At 36.5% G+C, this 21,672-nt stretch overlaps 1 pseudogene; it reads left to right on the top strand.

The window, feature by feature from the left end:
- Nucleotides 1-2,141: 2,141 nt before the first annotated feature.
- On the top strand, nucleotides 2,142-17,204 carry LOC100688495 (annotated as a pseudogene).
- The last annotated feature ends 4,468 nt before the right edge of the window (nucleotides 17,205-21,672 follow it).

The raw sequence follows: 21,672 nt of genomic DNA, 5'->3' as shown, positions 1-21,672 counted from the left end.
TGAAATGAGCCAGATTTAACAGAGTTCAAAGTAGCCATTACAAGTGTGGTAAAATATGGCTAAAGAAGTAAAAACAAATGAGCAAACAAACAAACAAAAACAAAAAACATGAAGAAAGCATATAATCAAATAGAGAATATTAATGAAAATACAAAAGTTATGAAAAAGAACCAAATGGAATTCTATAGTTGACAGGTAAGATAACTGAAAGGAAAAATCCTTTAGAGGGACTCAAGAATATATTTAACTGGCAGAAGAAAGAATCCTTGAACTTTAAGATAGATCCATAGTGAATATAATTTGCAAAACAGAGAGAAAATTGAATGCAAAAAAAAAAAAAAATGAACAGAACCTCAGAGGAATGTGGGACATCAAGATATACATAACAGGAAAGAAAGAAAAGAGAGGGAAACAAACCATAAAAGACTTCATGATAAAGAACAAACTGAGGGTTGTTGGAGGAATGTGGATGGGGGATCAGCTAGATGGGTGATGGGCATTAAGGAGGGCACTTGTCATGTTGAGCACTGGTGTGATATGTAAGTGATGAATCAATAAATTCAACTCCTGGAAACAATATTGCACTATTTGTTAACTAACTAGAGTTTAAATAAAAATGTGAAAAGTAAAAAAGGTATACATAATGGTCATACCAGGAGATGTGAAAGAGAAAGAAGAAGAAAAGAATCTGTAAGAAAATAATGTCCCCAAACTCTAGAAGTTACCCGGAAAATATTCATTGGCACATATGGAAGTTTAATGACTTCCAAGTACAATAGATGGGAAGTGACCCACCCCTATGCAAATCATTTTTAAAATGTTGAAAGCCATATACAGGAAATTTTGAAAGAGGCAAGAGAAAAACAACTTATCCTGTACAAGAGAAGCAGAAGATTCACTGCTGATTTCACTTCAGTAACAATGTGGGCTAGAAGGCAGTGTGAGGCATATTAAATCAATAAATACTAAATTATATTAATTAAATATTAAACAATATATAATATATAACGTACGTAACATATATATCAAAATATAATATTGAAATTAATTATATTTATTAAATTAATAAATATTATACAATATTAAAAGTATTGAAAACTAAGGTTAAGGGGATTTGTGACTTTTCTAGCTCACGATGAAACTATGAATGTTTAGAAATGGGAATTGAGCCTACATTTACTTGATCTAAATCAATAGGTGTAGTATTGAGCAATGTGTCCCTGATCTCTATAGGCATAAAATTTACTTGAGGTGCTTATTTAAAATGCAGATTTCTAGACTACCATCTTACAGATTCTCATCTTAAAGATTTGGAGCAGGTAGCAGGAATTTGCATTTTAACTATTCCAGAAGTAATTTTGATGTGAGTGGTCTCAGAATCACAGTACAAAATATAATGGAATAAATGAAAGAGTGAGCAATGAGCTTCACACATAAGCATGTAAATCCTCAGTCATCATTACCTACCTGCTTAATAGGGCAGGATGTGTAGAGTCTCAGAGTTTTAAGTGTATTTTAGTGAAAATGGAAAATATACTAACTTATAAGGTTATTGTGAGAATTAAGTTACTGTACATGAAGTTGAACCCCAAATCTACTGAGCCTTTTCTATTGTATTCTCTGCTTCATTGCTCATTACACTCTATTGTCATTCCCCTTTTCTGATGTTACCTTCTAAAACCATAATTATTTCCAACTCAAAATGATAACTTGTCCTTCTGGTATTATATCTATGCTTGAGAAATATTTTTGAATTAAGACTGTCTGCTTAGATTATTGACATAAGGAAATCAGATATCAAACCTGGCTACAAAATACATTTCTTTTTCAATGAAATATTTTTGTAGAAATGTAAATGCTTGTTTTCTTCTTTTAATAAATGCAATACAAAGATGGCAGAAGAGTAGGGGTCTCAACACACCTGGCTCTACAAACTTACCTCAATAACTTTCAAAACATGAAACCTGAACACCTATGAATTCGACTTGAGATTTGAAGAGAGAACGATCAGAATGCAACAGATAAAAGTTTTTGCTTCTAACAAGGTAGGAAGGCAAAAAAAATGAATAAAAATGAAAAAGGATCAAGTGGGGGAGGGGCCCTGCGAGGAGCTGGGCTAAAGCGGAGCAGCAAAAGCCTCCATGGCAGGAAAGCCCAGCCTTGGAGAAATGGGTACTTTAAAAATCCGTGCCAGAGTTTTCCCTGCCAGAAAAGTGCTCAGCAGGTAAATCAGTCAAAATCGCAGGAGGGGCAGTGAAGCCTCCAGATTCCCAGAGTCACTTTAAAAGGAAGTGCACCCAGGGTAAGTGCACTGCAAACTGCCAGCTGATCTTGGTAAAGGGCTTGAATGCCCACTTGGTGGAGCATCTGGGAGATGCATCAGTTAGGCAGGCAGCTCCAGACAGAGGTGGCTGGGCCCATTCCCTTTGGGAGAGGCAGTCCCCCCGGGAGTGCAGGTTCAGCAGCGCAGGGCCCCAGATCCCAGGGTGCCCAAGTGGACACAGCCTAGGATCCTGTATCCCCTCTGGGACAGGCGGAGGTGGGGAGGGCACAGGACAGTGAGGACTCTCCTGTCACCAGGCACCCCCAAGCTGTGCAGATTAGTGCACCTGCACCGGCCTGGGAGCATCTAGGCCAGTGTGGACTGGGAGACTGCAGTTAGTGACTCATGGGGAGCTGACCGCAGAGATGGGGACCTGGCCATCGCCAGTGTTATTATTCCTCATTGTGTCACCATGTGCCTGGGAGAAGTGGTGTCGCCAGGGGACAGAGGCTTCATGGGGTCAACACTCTCACTCAGCCCGGGACCTGGCAGGAGGCGGGGCATCTCCTCCAGGTGCACACACCTGTGAATCAGCACAGCAGGCCCCTCCCCCAGAAGACGAGCTGGAAGAACAGAGAAAGAGCAAGTTCTTGACCAAGAAGTGCTGGAAAGCTCCAGGACTGAGAGAAAATAGTATATAGAACTAGAGGTTCCTTTTTTTTTTTTTTTTTGCTTTTTCTGTTATGTTTCGTTTTTATATCAGACTAAAAATTTCCAATATTTTTATCTCTTTTCCCACCTTAACTACATTAAAATCCTGTGAGGAAAGGTTTAGGAAAATAAATGATCGCCTCAGATGGAAGAATATACATCTAATTGGGATTCCAGAAGAGGCTGAGAGAGAGAGAGGACCACAAAGTATATTTGAACAAATCATAGGTGAAAACTTCCCTAATTTGGGGAGGGAAGCAGGCATTCAGATCTAAGAGATAGAGAGGACTCCCCCCAAAATCAATAAAAACCGTTCAACAGCTCCACATTTAATACTGAAACTTGCAAATTCCAAAGATAAAGAGAAAATTCTTAAAGCAGCTCGAGACAAGAGATTCTTAACTTCTATGGGGAGAAATATCATATTAACAGCAGACCTCTCCACAGAGACCTGGCAGGCCAGAAAGGGCTGGCAGGATATGTTCAGGGTCCTAAATGAGAAGAACATGCAGCCAAGAATACTTTCTCCAGCAAGGCTCTCTTTCAGAATGGAAGGAGAGATAAAGAGCTTCCAGGAGAGGCAGACCCTGAAAGAATATGTGACCACCAAACCAGCTCTACAAGAAATATTAAGGGGGACTCTGTAAAAGAAAGAGGAAGCCCAAATAAATAATCCACAAAACCAGGGACTGAATAAGTATTATGATGACACTAAATTCATATCTTTCAATAGTAATTCTGAACGTGAAAGGGTTAAATAATCCCATCAAAAGATACAGGGTATCAGACTGCATAAAAAAAAAACAAGACCCATCTATTTGCTGTCTACAAGAGACTCATTTTAGACCTAAGGACACCTCCAGCCTGAAAATGAAGGGGTGGAGAACCATTTACATTCAAATTGTCCTCAAAAGAAAGCTGCAGTAGCAATCCTCATTTCAGATGAATTAAGGTTTATACCAAAGACTATAATAAGAGATAGAGAGGGACACTATCTCATACTTAAGGGTCTATCCAACAAGAAGACCTAATAATCATGAGTATTTATGCTCCTAATGTGGGAGCTGCCAAGTATATCAATCAATTAATAACCAAAGTAAAAAGATACTTAGATAATGATACATGGCACTTTCTGCAAATGACAGATCTTCTAAGCACAACATCACCAAAGACACAAGGGCCTTAAGTGACACACAGCCCCAATTAGATTTCATAGATATCTACAGAACTTTACATCTGAACGCAACTGAATACACATTCTTCTCAAGTGCAAATGGACCTTTTCCAGAATAGACCACATACTGGGTCACAAATAAGGACTCAACTGATACCAAAAGATTGGGATTGTCCCCTGCATAGTTACAGAGCACAGTGCTTTGAAACTAGAAAGCAATCACAAGAAGAAATTTGGAAGAAACTCAAACACATGGAGGTTAAAGAATATCCTACTGTTAGATGAATGGGTCAATCAGGAAATTAGAGCAGAATTAAAAAGATTCATGGAAACTAATGAAAATGAAGATACAACTATTCAAAATCTTCGGGATACAGTAAAAGTGGTCCTAAGAGGGAAATATATCACAATAGAAGCCTCCCTCAAAAAATGGAAAAAACCTCAAATAAACAACCTAACCTTGTAGCTAAAGGAATTGGAGAAAGAACAGCAAATAAAACCTACACCAAGCAGAAGAAGAGAGATAATAAAGATTCAAGCAGAACTCAATGAAATAGAGACCAGAAGAACTGTAGAACAGATCAACAAAACCAGGAGTTGGTTCTTTGAAAGAATTAATAAGATAGATAAACTATTAGCCAGTCCTTATTAAAAACAAAAAAGACTCTAATTAATAAAATCATGAATGAAAAAGGAGTGAACACAACCAATACCAAAGATATACAAACAATTTAAAAAACATATTATGAGCAGCTATATGCCAATAAATTAGGCAATCTAGAAGAAATGGACACATTTCTGGAAAACCAGAAATTACCAAAACTGCGACAGGAAGAAATGGAAAACCTGAACAGGCCAATAACCAGGGAGGAAATTGAAGCAGTCATCAAAAACATCCCAAGAACAAAAGAACAGGGCTAAATGGCTTCCCAGGGGAATTCTATCAAACATTTAAGGAAGAAATAATACCTGTTCTACTAAAGCTGTTCAGAAGGATAGAAAGGGATGGAATATTTCAAACTCATTTTATAAGGCCAGCATCACCTTAATTCCAAAACCAGACAAAGACCCCACCAAAACGTAGAAATATAGACAATATCCTTGATGAATAAACATGTATGCCAAAATTCTCACCAATATACTAGCCAATAGGGATCCAACAGTATATTAAGAAGATTATTCACCATGATGAAGTGGGATTTATCCCTGGGATGCAAGGGTGCTTCAATACTCATGAAGCAATCAATGTGATAGATCACATTAACAAAAGAAAAAACAAGAACCATAGGATCCTCTCAATAGTTGCAGAGAAAGCTTTTGACAAAATACAGCATCCATTCCTGATCAAAACTCTTCAGAGTGCAAGGATAGAGAGAACATTCCTCAGTATCTTAAAAGCCATCTATGAGAAGCCCATAGCAAATATCATTCTCAATGAGGAAACACTCAGAGCTTTTCCCCTAAGATCAAGAATAGAAGGATGTCCACTCTCACCTGCTATTCAACATAGTACTAGAAGTCCTAGCCTCAGCAATCAGGCAACAAAAGGAAATAAAAGGCATTCAAATTGGCAAAGAAAAAGTCCAACTCTCCCTCTTCGCAGATGTCATGATACTATATATAGAAAACCCAAAAGACTCCACTCCAAGATTGCTAGAATTCATAGAGCAATTTGGCAGTGTGGCAGGATACAAAATCAATGCCCAGAAGTCAGTGGCATTTCTATACACTAACAATGAGACTGAAGAAAGAGAAATTAAGGAATTAATTCCATTTCACAATTGCATCCCCAAAGCATAAGATACCTAGGAATAAACCTAACCAAAGAGGTAGAGGATCTATACCCAAAAAACTACAGAACACTTCTGAAAGAACTGAGGAAGACACAAAGAGATGGAAAAACATTCCATGCTCAAGATTGGAAGAATAAGTATCGTGAAAATGTCTATGCCACTCAGGGCAATTTGCACATTCAATCCAAGCACTATGAAAATACCATTGACTTTATTCACAGAATTGGAACAAATAATCTTGAGATTTGAAAATGGAATCAGAAAAGACCCCAAATAGCCAGGGGAATATTGAAAAAGAAAACCAATGCAAGAGGCATCACAATGCCAGATTTCAAGTGGTGTTACAAAGTTATGATCATCAAGGCAGTGTGGTACTGGCCGAAATACAGACACATAGGTCAATGGAACAGAATAGAGAATTCAGAAGTGAGCTCTCAACTCTATGGTCAACTAATATTCGACAATATAGGAAAGACTATCCACTGGATAAAGGACAGTCTCTTCAATAAATGGTGCTGAGAAAATTGAACATCCACATGCAGCAGAATGAAACTAGATCATTCTCTTACATCATACACAAAGATAAACTCAAAATGGATGAAAGATCTGAATGTGAGACAAGATTCCATCAAAATCCTAGAGGAGAACGCAGGCAACACCCTTTTTGAACTTGGCCACAGCAACTTCTTGCAGGATACATCCATGAAGGTAAGAGAAACAAAAGCAAAAATGAATTATTGGGACTTAATCAAGATAAAAAGCTTCTGCACAGCCAAAGAAACTAGTCAACAAAACTGAAACCTACAGAATGGGAGAAGATATTTGCAAATGACGTATCAGATAAAGGGCTAGTTTCCAAGATCTATAAAGACCTTATTAAACTCAACAGCAAAGAAACAAACAATCCAATCATGAAATGGGCAAAAGACATGAACAGAAATCTCACAGAGGAAGACATAGACATGGCCAACAAGCACATGAGAAAATGCTCTGCATCACTGGCCATCAGGGAAATACAAATGAAAACCACAATGAGATACCACCTCACACCAGTGAGAATGGTGACAATTAACAAGACGGGAAACAACAATATTTGAGAGGATGTGGAGAAAAGGGAGCCCTCTTGCACTGTTGTGGGAATGTGAACTGGTACAGCCACTCTGGAATACTGTGTGGAGACTCCTCAAAGAGTTAAAAATAGAACTATCCTGACCCAGCATTTGCGCTACTGGGGATTTACCCCAAAGATAGCAGTGAAAGACCGAGGCACCTGCACCCTAGTGTTCATAGCAGCAATGTCCACAATAACCAAACTGTGGGAGGAGCCTCGGTGTCCATTGACAGAAGAAAGGATAAAGAAGATGTGGTCTATATATACAATCGAATATTACTCAGCCATCAGAAAGGATGAACACACACCATTTACTTCAACGTGGATGGAACTGGAGGGCATTCTGCTGAGTGAAGTAAGTCAGTCAGAGAAGGACAATTATCATATCATATCCCCGTTTCACACATATGGGGAATATAATAAATAGTGAAAAGGATTATAAGGGAAAGGAGGGGAACTGAGTGGGAAAAATTAAAGAGGGAGACAAATCATGAGACACTCCTAACTCTGGGAAACGAACGAAAGGGTTGTGGAAGAGGAGGTGGAAGGGAGAATGGGGTGACTGGGTGATGGGCCCTGAGGAGGGCACCTGATATGTTGAGCACTGAGTGTTGTACTATATGTTGGCAGATCGAACTTCAATAAAAACGATTGAGAAAATAAGTAAATAAATAAATGTGGTAATATTGGCTTAAGCTTATATTAGCTAATTAACGAATAACATAATTTCTGTCTTATTATTAAAAACAGAAGAGCAATCAATATTTTCCATAATCCTACTTATATTTAACTTGAAGTGTGTCCTATTGTTATAGATATGTGCATATGCATGCATGCACAAAAGCAAGCATTCTTGAAAACTGTGATGAGCATTATTTTCATCAAGTGATTTATCTTGGATCACAAAAGAATGTGACAATCTATATTTTCAAAGTTCTTTATTTAATGAGGAGAGTATCACCTAATATATATTGTTTTTGTGGAATAATCTTACTGACAACATATACTGAACCTCCAGGACATACTAAGTGTGGTAGATAGACTCTTCAATTGGTCCCCATTATTTCCCATCCTGGTATTTAACCTCTATGTGATTCCTTCTGCTCTTGAATATAAGTGGAACCTGTCAGCTTCTAACCAAAAAGATACAGCAAAGGTGACAGGTTGTAAGTGATTACATGTACTTGATTATGTTATTATATCATGTAAGGTATTAGCATTAATTTTTTCTGGAGTATGTTTATCCTTTTGGTTTTTAAGATGCAAACTGCCATATAGTGGGATTCGCAAGATGGGAGGCCCATTTGATAAGGAACTCCACATAGCTTCTGGAAGCTGAAAGCAGAGTATGGATGGCAGTCATCAAAAAACTGAAGTGCTTATTCCTAAAACTACAAGAAAACTAATTCTGCCAAAAATGTAAGTGATCTTGGGAGATTTTTTATTGGTGAGTCTCAGAGAAAACCACATCCAGAGCCATAACATTGTCACCTTGTGAAATCCTAAGCATAGCATCCAACTAAGCTATCCCATTTCCTGAACCACAGACACTGAGAAAATAACTATGTGATATTTTAAGCTGCTTAGTATGTAGCAATTTCTTATCCAGCAGTAGAAACTTAATATGCTACATTTATTTGTTTTATATTCCTTCTCTTTATTTGGTTACATGTTCTTAGAAGACTAGATCATGTCTTCTGTTTTGGATTCACCTGTTTTTAAGGGGTTTAAAGGTAAAACTTCAAGGTAACTTCTATTAATATATAGTATACTGATAATACAAATATACATACTCATGTATGATATACTATTTTGTAATTTTCCAAGTGCTCTGATATGCATTCTCTCTTGTAATATACATTACTCGTGGCAAATACAGAAACGTATTATATCTACTTCAGAAGTGAAGCAACTAAGGTTCAGATTTAGGAGTAGCCCCCACTGAAGTCTTAGAGGAAGTAAACCATGATGATAACAAAAGCACTAATTGACTGGAGCCAGATCACAAGTCTTGTCTTTAATCAAAAACTGGTTGGAATGCAATCTAGGCTCTGTGCAGGGCTGCTTCAGTTTATAACCAAACAGGCAAACAGGAAACAAATGAGCAAGCAAATTGCTCTGATATCTTACTTTTCCATGTGTACCTAGGCTTGTCAGCCGATATAGTCTAATACTAATTAAGGAACCCACCATGACAGAAAAGTGCAGAACTGAGACCTTTGCCTTTTATTTATTTTTTATTTTTTTAAAGATTTTCTATTTATTTATGAGAGTGCACAGAGAGGAGAGAGAGAGAGGCAGAGACGCAGGCAGAGGGAGAAGCAGGCTCCATGCACCGGGAGCCCGATGTGGGATTCGATCCCGGGTCTCCAGGATCGCGCCCTGGGCCAAGGGCAGGCGCCAAACCGCTGCGCCACCCAGGGATCCCGACCTTTGCCTTTTAAACTATTATTCTAGGGTAATTGCCACAACAGCACTATGTTAGTACTGTGTAAAGGACTCTATGCTATATCATGTTAAAAATACTAGGCTCTATTTTTCAAGATCATAACATTAAAATAATTCCTGGCCATCTATCTATCCATTAGGTTACCATCCTAGTGTGATGTTATTTATTTTCTTTTAAAAAAATCATTTATTACATGCCTACTATATACTACAGTGTTTTAAAAGCATTAATCTTACAGCAATTCTCTTAAGTAATACTATATGATAAAGAATTCGGCTTGTTTTTGTTCCTAGTTCTTGGGAAGAAGATTAAATATTGGAACTTCCTGGGTGTAGGCTTGTCTTTGTTATTCAAGGTGAGCCTTTGGAGTACACCTGAGTTCATTCTTTTCCTCATAAAAAATCTTTACCTTCACTCTGTAAGTAGGGCGCTGTTTAGGTTTCTATAAGAATCTGTGCTCAGAAATTTAATTTTTTTTTTTTTTTTTAGTATAGTTGGGACACAAAATTATACTAGTTTCAGGCATTAGACATAGTGATTCAACAAGTTTTTATGTTATGTTATGCTCACCACAGGTAACCTATCACTGTCATCATACAACACCATCATTGACTATATTCCTTATGCTATGCCTTTTATTCCCATGATTTGTTATTTCCTTTACTGTAAAACTGTATCTGCCACTCCCCTCATCTATTTTTACTCATCCCTCCACACCTTCTTTCTGGCAACCATCAATCTGTTCTCTGTTTTTATAGGTCTGATTCTGATTGTTATTTGTTTGTTTGTTAAATTCCATATATGAGTAAAATTATATGATATTTTCCTCAGTCAAGTTTATTTTACTTATTTCAAATGAGATGGTCTCATTTTTATGGCTGCATAATATTTATATATATGTGTGTGTATGTGTGTGCCACTTTTCCTTAATTATTCAGTGATTGGATAGATGCATTAGATACTTCTATATCTTGGCTATTGTAAATAATGCTATAATAAACAGAGGAGTGAATATATCTTTTAAAATAAGTATTTTCATTTTCTTTGGGTAAATACTTAGTAGTGGAAATATTGTCTGTTTTTAATGTTTTGAGGAACCTCCATAATGTTTTCCACATTGGTTGTATCAATTTACATTCCTACCGACAGTGCATAAGGGTTCTTTTTTCTCCACGTCTGCGGCAACACTTATTTCCTGTCTTTTTTATTTTAGCCATTCTGATATGTGTAAAGTGATATCTCACTGTGGCTTTGTTTTGCATTTTCCTGATGATTAGTGATGTTAAGCATCATTCATGGCCATCTATATGTCTTCTTTGGAAAAATGTTTATTTAGGTTCTCTACCCATTTTTTAATTGAATTGTTTTTATGATGTTGAGTTGTATAAATTCTTTATACATTTTGGATATACTCCCTTACCAGATATATCAATTGCAAATATCTTCTCCCATTCAGTAGATTGCCTTTTTCCTTTTCTTGATGGTTTCCTTCACTGTGCAAAAGCTTTTTATTTTGATGTAATCCCAATAGTTTATTTTTGCTTTTGTTTCTCTTACCTGAGAAGGCATATCTAGAAAAATGTTGCTACTCTGATATCAGAGTATTTATTTATTTATTTATTTTATTTATTTATTTTTTTTGCTGGGTTTTTAGTTTCAGGTCTCACATTTGGATCTTCCATTTTGAGTTTACTTTTATGTATAGTGTTCGAAAGTGGTCCAGTTTTCCCAGCACTATTTATTAAAGAAACTATATTTTCCCATCTCAAATTCTTACCTCCTTTGATGAAGATTAATTAATCATGTAAATGTGGATTTATTTCTAAACTCTATTCTGTTCTATTGATCTATGTGTGTACCATGCTGTTGATTACTATATCTTTGTAGTCTATCTTGAAATCTGGGATTCTGATATCTCTAGCTTTGTTCTTTCTCAACATTGGTTTGATTATTCAGGGGGTCTTTTGTGGTTTCATACACATTTTAGTATTATTTTTTCTAGTTTGTGAAATATGCTATTCGTATTTTGATAGGGATTGCACTCCATCTGTAAATTGCTTTGGGTAGCATGGACATGTTATTAATATTAATTCTTCCAATCTATAAGCGTGGAATATTTTTTCATTTATTTATATCATCTTCAATTTCTTTCATCAGTGTTTTATAGTTTCAGGGTACAGGTCTTTAACCTCCTTTAATCTTTATTCATTTTGGTGGAATTGTAAATGGAATTGTTTTCTTAAATTTTCATTATGCTATTTAGTTAGTATTAGTAATTAGAAACACTATTAGTATACATAAATACTATTGATTTCTGGTAGCATGGTTTTATTTCATTTATACTAGCTATATTTATAAAAGTATCTTTTTAACATCAAGTGAATCAAAAATTTAAATTAGTGTCTATCAGCTTCTATATTTTATTTTTTAACTGTAACTTACATTGAACACTTCTTGGTTTTCCTAAGTAGATTTTCTACATGTAATTGTTCACCTTTCACTTGTAATTTTTAATTAAGAAAAGTAGTTTAAACATCACTAAAACTTAGATATTTCAACTGCATAAAAGTTCACACTTTTACTCCATTTCTAGATTTGGAAGGTAATTGACCATGAGAGATTGTCTTTTCTTTTTTTATGACTTGTCCCATTTTGCTAAGAGAGCATATTTGGTAACTGTGCAAATAATTCACTGTGCTTTGTGATGAGCCACTTTTAGCTTTTGTGGTTTGTACATGGCCCTCTAAGGCATCCCAATAGGATAGTGACTACACTCCTGAGGGAGGCTGTAAGTTAGCGTGTTGGGTCAGCATGGTGCCATTTTAAAGAATGTTTGTACAATCTATGGACTTATGGCTTACATAAAGAAGTCTGGCACACAGCAGGTGAGAGTAAATTTCCTTTTCTCTGATGTTGCTGAACTTACAAGGCAGTCAGGGACAAAAAGTATAAGTAAATATCTGAAGTGATAAAAGAAAGTCATAGAGACCTTCCTAACTTTTCTAGATTTTATTCCTACTATTTGGGACTTACATCTAAAACAAAACAGCTTCAACTAACTGCTTCTGACAAATTCAATCTTTTCCTATCAAGGTACTTTAATAAACTTCACTAACTTTTTTTTATTTTGGTAAAATTACCTAAAATATACATGAGTAAGAAAGGCATATTGTGGTTTAAAGTCAATTCTTAATATGGTAACAAGTTCTACAGGTCTATTGATTCAATCATTAATTAATAATTTTTGAGCACTTATTATGAATCATATTTGGGAGTGGGGACGCAATAAAGGGAGAGGGAGGGCCAGGAAATGAGTGCAAATTGTGTGTCAGACCTTGAACCCTAGGCTTCCCTTGTTGGGGGTAAATTTTTTCTTGTTCTATTACATATGTTAACTGTGCTTAATAGGATGTATTTTCTGCTTGTAATGGAAATAACATTTCCTGGGATAGTCAAATATAACAACTAGACTGTGAAGTTTAAACACACAAAGCAACAAATAGAAATATTTTTTAATTGAATTTCTCTGCCCAAATTTTGGAATCACATCCCTCTCCTGAAACAAAATTTCTCTTATCTACTTTGTGTCTATTCAATTTCCGGAGCATAACTTTGAAAGGTCATCAAAAATTGAAAACCAAGAAAAATCTCAAATCCATTAATTTACCTTTATGTATAAGTGAGGAAATTTTGGCACAGTGTAGCTAAGACAACATGCCTTTGAACTATTTTGGAAGTTATCACTTAGCTGGCTTTGAAGAAAGAGGACTGTTGCTGCTCAGTCTGTATAAGTCTGGTGCCTCTGAGCAAGATGGAGCTATAAATGATAATTGCCCTGTGACTTCCACCACTTTGTTTTTGAAAATCAAAGTATTTTTTCTTGTTTGCAAATGAAGGGAGAGAAATGCACACATGCTGAGAGAAAGCTGTGAAAAAGTTTGGGCTATGGTAGGAGGTGTTTAAGGCACCTAAAAAGATAAATGAAGAGAGGAAAAAGAGAACTATAAGAACATGTAGTACAAATGAGATAAATCATGAGAATCTGTTCAAAGAAAGAAATATTGAAGGAACAACAGCAGGAAGAACAGAACCTGAGCCTCCCACACGTTCATTCTGGCCCAGGTCCAGCCAGAGACATAGTGAACACATTTGATATAACGTTTTGAGGGGAAAAATGAAAGCGAGGAGAATATCAATAATTCAATAGTGTGTAGAGCCAAAGGAAAAAGTTAAAAATAAAATCAGATAAAAAACCCAACCAGTAGTTTTGCCTCTTCCTAGCACAAAGGCTATCTGAAGAGATCTTGAAAAATGGAGAAAAAGTGGGAGAAAGGAACCTAACACCAAGTACAATCTGTGTGGTACTGAGTTCCACATGCACTCAGTGCATTATATTATTTGCATTATATTATTTAATTCCCAAACAACTCTGAAGTATAGTTACTTTCCCCTCTATTTTTGTATAGGAAAATTGAGGCTCAGGAGATTTTTGTTGGCCCTAATACAATAAGCTGAATTTCAAATATGTCTAATAATTAATTAACACTATTACTCAGTAAAATTCTGCAGCATTCTGCTCAGAATATTTGGTAGAAATATTCATTACTCAATCTGACTCATTTTTCCTGCCATCTATATTTAAAAAAGTATACCCACCTACACAAAAATACATATTTAAAATAGCACAGGGTCATGAATATCAAGCCCTAAACTGTTTGTTGGAATCTCCATGTGCTATGGCAAGCTAAGGGTGAGAGAGTTGATATAGGCTGGAGTTATATTACAAAGGATTCATGGATGAATAACATGGACAGATAACAATCTGAAAGGGGGGATGCCTAGGTGGCTCAGAGGTTAAGTGTCTGCCTTTCAGGCTCAGGGAGTGATCCTGGAGTCCAGGGATTGAGTCTCGCATCGGGCTCCCTGCGAGGAGCCTGCTTCTCCTTCTGCCTGTGTCTCTACCTCTCTCTGTGTGTCTCTCATGAATAAATAAATAAAATCTTAAAAAACAACAACAACAAAAAACAATCTGGAGGGGGATCAGGTGAGTCCTAGTATAACTAAAGGGGAAATGGATGAATCATGTAAGTCTTGATCAGACCCCATGAATTGTGATATTTCACATTTTGAAACGAAGAAATTAAAATTTACTAGAGATAATAAAAATGGTGAAAGCTTTTCTACAAATATAATTCAGAAATTAGTTCGTTCATTCGTAAATTGAACTTCTATGGAGCACCTACTATGTGGCAAACATATTTTAGCCAACAGAGTGTAATCATGATTAAGGACTTGAGACAGACTGACTATTCTAGCCCTCAAGGAACACACTATCTAGTGAGGAAGATGGGTAGATCATTATTATGAAATGTGTTTAACATACTATTAGGAATATGAGGAACAGAAGCAAAAAAATATTTACTCTTAGTCTGAAGGCTGACCTAAAGCCTCCATGGTTTGATAAGAAACAAATACATTGCTACAGTCTTTAAGGGTCTTATGATTGCCTGTATACTTCACTGTTAACATTGACCTGAAGGGTAAACACCAGGGGAATCTTGCAAAAATAGTTTTATATGTTGAAATTTGAAGAAACGTTTGCAGTCTGGTACTCCCAGCATGCCCCTTTCCCTTTGATTACTAAGCATATAACTATCAGCCTCACACAGCAAAAAGTGAAGCTATTTCTGCCCACAGGTCCTGTCCCTGCACTACCTAAATTAACTTAGTGAGTTACACTGTATACATCTCAAGAAATTTTTCTTAACCACGGCATTTGAAGACTCCACATCAAGATCATGAAAGAGAAGCATTAACTAATTTGCAGGAAGTTAGGGACAGTTTTATGGGAAAAGATATATAGATATTAGATATTTATCTAGATATTTCATAGAGAAATTAAGTTTCTGTCAAATTAAGATGATGGAGAAGAGCCCTCACTTGTCTCTGATGGCCTGCCTCATGGCCCCACACCCTGCCACTGCCCTGCAGATATGCTTCAATTACTCACAGTATTCACCAAATCAGGCCAATGTCCACAGCACTGGCTCTTCATTTCACTTGGGCCTTTGTCAAAGGTCTAAAATTTGGTGCAGATGCCTGGGCATTAATGCTTCAAGGTGTAAACCTTTTAGCCAATGCTATAGCCCTTACAACAGAGCCAAAGGGAAAAACAGTTATTATTGAGTTGGGGAAGTCCCAAAGTAACAAAAGATGGTGTGACTACTCCAAAGTCAATTGATTTAAAAGATAAATATAAAATTATTGGCACTAACCTTGTTTAAGGTGTTGCCAATAACATTTTTGAAGAGACTAGGGATGGTACCACTACTTTACTGTCATAGCACACTCTATTGCCAAGGAAGGCTTTGAGAAGTTGAGCAAAGCTGCTAATCCTATGGAAATCAGGAGACATGATGTTAGCTGTTGATACTGCAATTGCTGAACTTAAGAAGTAGCCTTCAGTGAAAACCCCTGAAGAAATTGCTCAGGACCCAAGATTTCTGTAGATGAAGACAAAGAATTTGGAAAAAATCATTTCTGAGGCAATGAAAAAGGTTAGAAGAAAGGGTGTTGTCACAGTAAAGGATGGGAAAAACACTAAATGATGAATTAGAAATTATTGAAAGCATCAAATTTGATTGAGGTTTCATTTCTCCATACTTGAGTAATACATCAAAAGGACAGAAATGTAAATTCCAAGATGCCTATGTTCTATTAAGTGAAAAGGAAATTTCTAGTGTCCTGTCCATTATGCCTGCTCTTAAAATTGTCAGGGCTCACCGTAAGCATTGTGTGTGCTGAAGACATTGATACAGAAACTCTGAATACACTCATTTTAAGTAAGCTAAAAGTTGATCTTCAGGTTGTCAAAGCTTGAGATTTAAGAACCAGCTTAAAGACATAGCTGTTGCTACTGGTGATGCAGTATTTGAAGAAGGAACTGACTCTAAATCTTAAACATGGTCAGCCTCACAATTTAGGAAAAGTTGGAGAGGTCATTGTGACCAAAGATGATGCCATGTTCTTAAAAGGAAAAGGTGATGCCATGTCCTTAAAAGGAAAGGGTGACAAGGCTCAAATTGACAACCATATTAAAAGAAATCATTGAGCAGTTAGATATCAGAACTAGAAAATATGTAAAGGAAAAGCTGAATGAATGTCTGGCCAAACTCAGATGGAGTAGCTGTGCCGATGAAGGAGAGTAGAAAAAGTGATGTTGAATTGAATGAAAAGAAAGACAGAGCTATAGGTGCCTTCAATGCTACATGAGCTGCAGTTGAAGAAGGCATTGTTCTAGGAGGGGGTTGTGCCCTTCTTCAGTACGTTTCAGCCTTGGATTCAATAATTCCAGCTCTTGAAGATAAAAAGTATGGTATAGAAATTATTAAAAGAATGCTCAAAATTCTTGCAGTGAGCAGTGCTAAGAAGGCAGGTATTGAAGGATCATTGGTAATTGAGAACATTATGCAGAGTTCCTCAGAAGTTGGCTATGATCTTATGCTTGAGATTTTGTGAATATAGTGGAAAAAGGAATCATTAGTACAAGTAAGGGTGTAAGAACTACTTTCTTGGATGCTGCTGGAGTGGTCTCTCTGTTAACTAGAGCAGAAATTAATTACCAGAATTCTTAAAGAAGAGAAGGACCCTGGAATGGGTGGAATTGGTAGAATGGAAGTGATATGGGAGGTGGCATGTTCTGATTCCTAGAATAGTGCTCTCCCATTATTAATGAACTATAAGAGGAAGCTCAAGGCAGTGGTCCTCAATAGTAACTTCAGAGAAGCCAGTTGAGGGAAATGACTGAAGATAAGACTGGCTGATATTTAAGAAAATCACTGTAGCCATCATTTACTGGTCTTACCTGACAACATGTGATGGTTTACTGCTGTCATTTACCATGCCTACAGGAAATTTATTTTATATTTTTAAATAAAAAGACATTTGTATATTCCTGATAAGCAAGTACAAGGGCCGTGTGCCAATGTATTGCTTTCAACTTAAATCACTGAGACATTTTCACTACTACTCTGTTAAGATTTTAGTGCTTGCCACAAGCAGATGAAAAGTAAAGGAGCAGCCTTTCTGTGGAGAGTACAAATAATCGTATATGAAGTAGAAAAATACCCCACTATGTGACTTTTGTATAAGAAGAATTTGCTTAAAGTTAAAAGACAAAGGTGATAAGGAAGACATTCTTGATAAAGATGGTTTTAAGGAGGAAATTGGGGAATTCCGAGGTGAAAAATACCAATGTGCTTTGAATCTTTCCTTTGCCACTTAGTCACTCTGAAACCTTGGGTAATTTCTTGATTTCTTTGAACTTCAATTTTCTCATCTATTATGTGGTCATAATAAAATCCTCTACAAAGGATGACTGTGAGCAATAACCAGTGTGAGTTACTAAGACATCCAGTCTGAAACGTGATGATCCTTTTCTTCCATGCATATTACCTCTATGCATCTGATGTCTCTTGAGTCTGACCTTCAACATTGAAAAAGGAGAACCTATTCTAAACTTGCTTAAAAACTCTGTTAGTTACTTACTGCTATACTCAAAGGACCCTAGTGCTGATTTAGCATGATAATCCCTTGCTCTTGAGCCTGTCCTTCTAAATCCTTCACATTCAAGGAATAGCCTATGGGAATGTTTTGCATGTCATGTACAAATAGTCACATCACATACCTGTTTAACTTTAGCATCCCTATATTAAGAGATGCCACAACACACCTACTTCGCTTTAGGAGTTGGTGTTGTGACAGACAAGATACATAAATTCTGTAGCAGAGTGAGGAGCTTATGGTATTCATTTACATGTCAAAACCCAAATTTTTCTTCTTCCTCATTTTTATTGACAATGATTGTGTCTAGCTAGTGGGAGCAACCTGAAAGAGTTGTATATATCAATGAGTTCTCTAAATGCTTCGCTATAGTAGAGCTACAGATTAAAATAAAATTTTAATCATGTATCTGCCTAATGTAGGTGGGGGGGGAGGCAGCTTCTTTCATTTATCTATTGGAAGTTTTTACTGAAATCTTAGAGCACTGGGAAAACCTAGAAATCTGCCCATTTTCTTTATAGTCACTATCGTTTAAATGTTACCAACCATGTGTACAAGTCTCTCTTGACAAAATCACATCTTTATAAAATTTTACCTATGAACAGCGCTTTGTTAATCAGACATGTTAATTTTAAAATTATAGAATTGAGTTATAGCTAAACAATGAGAAAAGAATACTAGGTGGATAACCTCATAATCCAATACCAGTTCCCAATATGTCATTATTTACTACTTCCCTGACCATAGATATGGTACTTCCCCTCTATATCTCACTTTCTGCCCTGTACACTGCAGTACAATAATCTTCCTCCCTTGCCTGTGCCCAAAATCATTGTATAAGGCGATGAACCAGCACATGCCTTAAATTTTGTCCCATATTATAAAACATATTAAATTTAGTTAATATCTTAAAGTCAAAATAGATCGTTGCTGTAATTGTGAAATAGCAAATTTAATGCAGAATTCTATAACTATATGTATAGTAATTTTAAATGTAAAGATAAGGTTACAAATGATTTTAAAAACTGGACCAGGAATCCCAAATGTTAACAGAAATAAAATTTGAAGATCAACAAGTTAGAGAGTATCTTTTCTTTTCTTTCTTTTTTTTTTTTTTTTTTTTTTGAGAGTATCTTTTCTAATTGGATTGTTAAATATTATTAGTAGCTGCCTGATAATTTGACAAGAAAGAGTTAGGGGGACTCAGTACCCCAATAATATTCTCATAGAATTATCAGTCATGTTTTTATTAAAGGATATTGCTGCTAGGCTTTTGTCTGTTTTGGCTTGGGTCCTGAACCTGAAAACAGAATAATTGTTGCAAAGTGCATCTTCATTCTAAAGTGAGGGACTATACCATTTTTGTAGTATTTCAAAACAATTTTTTTAATGTGTTTTGAGATACTTAGTCCAACATCTGACTTTAGGATATAAGATAGGATTAAAGGAACCTTCACCACCACCACTGACAAGCCTTGAAGTGAAGCATAAAGAGGTTTCCTCATTCCCCTTGATTTGGATTGCCAAATGGTGTTTATGTTACTGGGGCCCAAGGGTGCAAGAACACCTGGCTCCAGAGGTCTCAAGTGGCTGAGTCACTCGTGGCTGACAAAATAAATCCAAAGGCAGAGAGACCAATCATGGTGAAACCAGAAAGGGATGGATTTCAGTGAAGCCAAAACCAGGAAAACAGAGGACTATTATCTCAGACTGTCTCCAAAGTGCTAAAAATACCTCTAGTTTATATAAGGAAAATATGGAATAAAGGTCAGTGGGTACATGTAGGTGGGCAGTAAAGGTCAAGTGGATCATTTTCTTGGTGTCAATCACATGGGGTCTTGCTGGTATCAGTTGCATGAGGGGGTAGTGTGTGCTCCCAACACAGGATGTTTTGCCTTCTCGATCTTTTGCCTGAATTAAAAGACAGATGGAAAGAAGAGTTCAATAAGAAAGTACAGACTGGGGGCAAAATGGAGGTAGTTGATGTCTTCTTTCATTTACAGAAGTTTTGAAAATGAAAATCATCTACTCCCACACAACTTATTATATGATGGTTCCTCATGCTGTATAACCTTGGCTGCTGGGCTGCCCGGTGGCTCAGCGGTTTAGTGCCTCCTTCAGTCCAGGGCCTGATCCTGGAGTCCCGGAATCGAGTCCCACATGAGTCCCCGCATAAAGCCTGCTTCTCCCTCTGCCTGTGTCTCTGCCTCTCTCTCTCTCGCTCTCTGTCAAAAAATCTTTGATCGTGGCTGCTTACTGAATATACATGTTTCATAATAAATACACTTACCTCCAATGAAATGTTTTTCTCACTTTCTCAGACATTTCTGTTCATTATCGTAACATTTTAAGTTCTGAGTCTCTTCTTCAACAAAGAGATAGTTAATGAAGAAAGAACTGTCTAGCCTCTACTTATAAACTATCTGTGCTTAAATTTGTTTATTAGAAACTCATTTAGACTAGATTTACATAGTCATGTTTGCTGTTGGGTCAGAAGTAAAGACTGAAACAGGAAAATATTAGGCAGGAGTTACTGTACCAGATCTTGCTTTACTACTAAAATAATAGCCTTGAAATAGGCAAATATTCCCAGATAGTAAACTCATTGCATTCACTACAGATCAGACTTATCAGTCTGAGTTTATTTATTTATTTATTTATTTATTTATTTATTTATTTATTTATTTATTTTTTCAGTCTGAGTTTAAACAAGAAAAAGGAACCATATAATGATTGAAGTCGGAGATTTAATGCAAATAATTCTTAAGCATTGATGGAAGAGTAATTATAAAATGTGAAAAGACTTTAAGGATTTCCTAGTGCTGAGATAGAGTATATTCAAGAAGAGGCAGCTTTGGAGGTGGGACAGCACAAAACTAGGCCTCAACTCAGATTCGGCAAGTGCACTATAGTTTGTGTACTTTTGATCTAAGCAATTTCCACTGGCTGTACAGACAACTCCTCTGCTCATAACTTCCAAGTTAATATATGCTGGTTCACACATACAGAAATAATATTTCCTAGTCTTAGCTCCACACTATTGTAGCAAACAGACATGGGCAAATCATGGAAGCAACTCATGTAATAATTAATAAGAGGTATGCTTGATTTTTCTAAAATTCCTACTAAATCTCTAAAAATTTTGTGTTCAGAAAGAAAGCTCTTGAATCCTGAAGGAAAAGGTATTATCAAATATTAAGTTAGCACAGTAGTAACATTCCAAGGAATTTATCTTTGTTTTTTTTTTTTAAAGATTTTATTTATTTATTCATGAGAGAGAGAGAGAGAGAGAAAGAGAGAGAATGAGAGAGGCAGAGACACAAGCAGAGGGAGAAGCAGGCTCCATGCAGGGAGCCTGATGTAGAACTCCATCCCAGGTCTCCAGGATCATGCCCTGGGCGAAAGGCAGGCCCTAAATCGCTGAGCCACCCAGAGATCCCCGGAATTGATCTTTGAATCTGTGTATCTAAATTAAAAGGAATATATCATCCTCCTCTTCACAGAATGACCAGAAGTTAGTTCCTATCAGAAGCCTCAAACTGAGGATTAGGAACTTATTAGCAGCAGATACATTTGAAAGGAAATATCTCTTATCCAATAATTCTAGAT

This window comes from Canis lupus, chromosome 21 (assembly GCF_011100685.1).
Source record: "Canis lupus familiaris isolate Mischka breed German Shepherd chromosome 21, alternate assembly UU_Cfam_GSD_1.0, whole genome shotgun sequence".
NCBI classification, from domain to species: Eukaryota; Metazoa; Chordata; class Mammalia; order Carnivora; family Canidae; genus Canis; species Canis lupus.
This window is presented reverse-complemented; position numbering and strand designations above follow the sequence as displayed.